The following is a 4,662-nucleotide window of genomic DNA, read 5'->3' on the forward strand; positions in this document are numbered from 1 at the left end:
TATATATATATATGCCTCCATCAGAAAGAATGACATTGCCCGTTTGTTAGGAAATGGAAAGACTTGGAAAAAATTATATTAAGTGAAACAAGCCAGTCCCAAAGAAACATAGGTCCCATGGTTTCCCTTATTTGCAATAACTAGTATATGTTTAGGACAAGCAGTAAAGGTCAAAAGCTATGTGCATATGACCATATAAGATGATGCTAAGTGAAATGAACCCCAAGATAGGGACACAAGTGGTTTTATCTTTCTTGCTGTTGTTTTTAATGTACTTACAACGTACTACATCATTTTTTTTGTTTGTTTCTTTGGTATGTTCTTCCCCCATGGTATAATCCCTGTTCTCACTGTATTTTATTCCAGTGCCCTGCATCTTTTATATACATTTTTCTAATTTGGGGAGAGGAGGGAAATAATAAAATGCTGAAATAAGGATACAGGTTGACCCATTGTAACAATGAGATATACAAGACACTATGTTGAAAACGAAATTTGCAACTTTGGCAGTGTGTGTGGGAGGGTGGTAGAGGAAAAACAAAGGAGGAGGTAGCAATGCTTGATAGGAAATGCACTGATTACCTTACTCATGTAACTGTGACCCTTCTGTACAGTATTTTTACAATAAAAACATATATAAAAATTGTTTCTCACACCTATGGAGGCCAGAAGGCTATAATCAGTATTGCTAAGCTAAAATCACATGTTACAGTGCCATACTCCCTTCAAAAGCTTTAGGGGAGAATCCATTTCTGGAATCTTCCAGCTCCTAGTGCTTGTTGACACACTCTTTAACCTCATCACTACAATCTTAGTTCTCATGGTTGTATTACTTTCTTCTCTTCTATTTTTCACTTATAAGGACTCTTGTGGGCTGGGAATGGGGCTTAGTGGTAGAGTGCTTGCCTAGCATGCACGAAGCCCTGGGTTCGATTCCTCAGCACCACATAAACAGAAAAAGCCAGAAATGGCACTGTAGCTCAAGTGATAGAATGCTAGCCTTGATCAAAAGAAGCTCAGGGACAGTGTTCAGGCCCTGAGTTCAAGACCTAGGACTGGCAAAAAAAAGGACTCTAGTGATTATACTTCTGGTCTATCCAGTTCATCTAGGATACTCCTCGATACCAAGATCATTAACTCAGTCACATCTGCAAAATCTATAAGATGACATGCACAAGTTCTAAGGATTAGGTATTCTGCCTTTTTTATTTTTATCAGTTACTCATATTCCAAAATTTCTATTGATAGCTGGATGCCAGTGGCCCATGCCTCTAATCCTAGCTACTCAGGATGCTGAGAACTGGGGATGTGGTTCAGAGCCAGCCTGAGCAGGAAAGTTCATGAAACTTATTTTCTGTCGGTCATGGGGCTTGAACTCAGGTCCTGGGCACTGTCTCTGGGGATCATGGTTTTCAGCCAGCCTGTCCAGGAAAGTAATGAGACTCATCTCCAATAATCAGCAAAAAGCTGAAAGTGGGGCTAGCTCCCAGGCTCTGAGTTCAAGCCCTAGGATGTACACACACTTAGCTATTCTTGATCACTTTAGGTTTTTTTTTGTGATAGTACTAGGGTTTGAATTCAGGGTTTCATGCTTGCTAGGCAGATGTTCTATCACTTGAGCCACACTTCCAGCCTTTTTTGCTTCAGTTATTTTTCAGGTCTTGCATTTTTTTTTCAAGCAAGAAGAAAACTCATTTATTATAGAGCAGCACTTTTTAAAGCCAAAAAGGGCAGGTGGCATGGCAAGGGAGGAAGAGGAACCAGTCACTGTCAAGGTCACACCCTATCATGCACCTAAGCTTCCACGGGCTGGTTATGCACTGAGGTCTTGCATTCTTTGTCTGAGTAAGACTGAACTGTGATACTCCTAGTTATGCCTACCACATACCTGGGAGTGCAGATGTGAACCACCATGCCCAGTTTTTTGTCATTGAAATGTGGTTTCCTAATTTTCCCCCCTGGCTGGCCTCCTATTACAATCCTCTTGATCATTGTTTCTGAGTATCTGGGATTATAGGTATAAGACACACTCAAGGATTTTTAATTAATAAGTGTTGCTTTAAAGGGTTTGTCAGATAACCCCAACCTCAGTAGCATCTTGCTTTGGCACCTGTTGGTTTTCTTTCATATTCCAAGGTTTTTCTATGCTGAGTAATTTAGGTTGTATCCCGAACATCTTGGATATGATGAGACTGTTATTTAAATCCTGTGGAGGCGGTTGATATTTTTGTTTTAGCAGGCCATCAGTCTGATTGAGTTCTGATTAAATTCCAGTCTACTTTCAGTAAGCAATAGGTCCAATGTGAGCTCAGCTTTCATGTCCTTGGTAATGCCCTTTAGATATTTCTCTGCTGTACCCGATGCAGCTGTTAGTCTGGGATTTAGATAGCGTTCTGTCCTGGCTTGTTTCCAGCTACTTTGGTATATTATTTTTGTGACAGCTCCATGCATAGGCAGCTAGAAGATAAGGCCTGGACTTTTTACCCATGTCCTTCTCTTACAGAAGGAGCTAAGTCACATGGACATTTCTGCCTGGGCTGGCTTTGAACCTCAGTCCTCAGATATCAACCTGTTGATTAGGATTGTGGGCGTAAGCCACCAGCGCCTGCCTCTGCTCAGATTTTTTTATGCCAGTTCTGGGGCTTGAACTGAGGGCCTGGGCACAATCTCTCAGCTTCTTTTGCTCAAGGCTAGCATTCTACCACTTAAGACACAGCACCACTTCTGGCTATTGCTGTTTATGTAGTACTGAGGAATCAAACCCAGGGCTTCATGCATGCTAGGCGAGCACTCTACCTCTAAGCCACATTCCCAGCCTCTGCTCAGATTTTTGTGTTGTACACTTAAGGCTTGCATTCTAGGGGATGATCCCATGTCCACTTAGAGGTTGAGCTTAAATATGTGAAGGCATGCTTGACTTGGGAACACATTCCAACCTCAAGTCTCCTACAAATCCAACCTAGCATTTGGTAATCACTGGACTTGCTGTGTCTTCTCTGTGCTCATACAAGCTCAGTCAGTAAAAGATAAATGGGCAGCTTGGGTCTGCTCTGACCTCTGCTGCCTATGTGTATGGTTTGTCCAGTATATAAGGAGAGTTTATAGCGCCAAGTGCCAGTGGCTTATGCCTGTAATCCTAGCTATTCAGGAGGCTGAGACCTGAGGGCCTTGGTTTGAAGCCAGCTCAGAGAAAGAAAATCCATAAAATTTTCTCTCCAGTTAAGTGGGGCTTTGGCTCAAGTGGCAGGGCACCCCCCTTGAATGAAAAAGGCAAGGAAAGAGGCTGAGGCCCTGAGGTCAAGCCCAGTATTAGCTCAAAAAAGGACTCGGGACATGGCTAAGTAGAACATTTGCCTAGCATGCACAGCACCCTGGGTTCCATACCTAGCACTGCAAGCTAACAAACAAAAAGACCACATTCTTACCCATCATATGCACACTCATCCTAATAATACCCCCACCATTTTCTTATTCTGTATTCCAGAGTTGAACTCCTAAAATCTTTTTATGTATGTATGCCAATACTGGAGCTTGAACTCAAGTGTTTGCATTCTCACTTGGCTTTTTGGCTCAAGACTGGCCTTTCTACTACTTGAGTTCCACCCTCACACCCAGCTGTTTGCTGGTTAATTGGAGATAAGAGTGTCTCCAACTTAACTTCCCATGGTGGCTTTGAACCAAGATCCTCAGAACTCACCCTCCTAAGCAGCTAGGATTGTAGATGTGAGCCACCAGCACCTGGCTTAATCATCTATGGATGGTCATTTGTGTTGATACCACCTCTTAGCCAATGTGATAGCTCTACTATGAACACCTTATGCAAATAGCTCTCTGAGACCCTACTTCCAATTCTTTTCAATACATTGCAATTTTTCATGGAGCCGCTTTATAAAAAAATAAGAAAGTGTGGGACTTGGGCTGGGAATGTGGCTTAGTGGTAGAGTGCTTGCCTAACATGCATGAAGCCCTGGGTTTGATTCTTCTGTACCACATACACAGAAAAAGCCAGAAGTGGTGCTGTGGCTCAAGTGGTAGAGTGCTATCCTTGAGCAAAAGAAGCTCAGGGAAAGTGCCCAGGCCCTGAGTTCAAGTCTCAGGACTGGCAAGAAAGAAAGAAAGAAAGAAGAGAAAGAGAGAAAGAAAGAAAGTGGGATTTGAAGTAGAGTTACTGCTTTGAAAAAGGATGAATATAATCAAAATAGGTTGTTCCAATTTTGAAAACAGAAAAATTTAACCTGTTGAAGTTTGTTTAGGGGAAAGGGAAAATAAGAAAGGGAGTGGGGGGGGGAGGGAAAGTTGGACAAAAATGAGGGTAGGGGTAACAAGTTTGACCAGAAATGTACTTATTACCTTACTTATGTAACTATAACCCCTCTATACATCACCTTTACAATAATTTTTTTAGTTTTCAAATTAAAAAAAATAATGAATTATCCAGAAAATGGATGAGAGGATATCTTGAAAGGAAATAGAAGAATAATAAAAACACCAGTAAATCTATTTAGAAAACAAAAAAAAAAAAACTGAGCTGGGCGCCAGTGGTTCACGCCTGTAATCCTAGCTACTCAGGAGGCTGAGATCTGAGGATCATAGTTGAAAGCCAGCCTGGGCAGAAAAGTCCGTGAGACTCTGATCTCTAATTAACCACCACCAGAAAAGTGG

Source organism: Dipodomys ordii, unplaced genomic scaffold (genome assembly GCF_000151885.1).
Source record: "Dipodomys ordii isolate 6190 unplaced genomic scaffold, Dord_2.0 Scaffold215, whole genome shotgun sequence".
Taxonomy (NCBI): Eukaryota; Metazoa; Chordata; class Mammalia; order Rodentia; family Heteromyidae; genus Dipodomys; species Dipodomys ordii.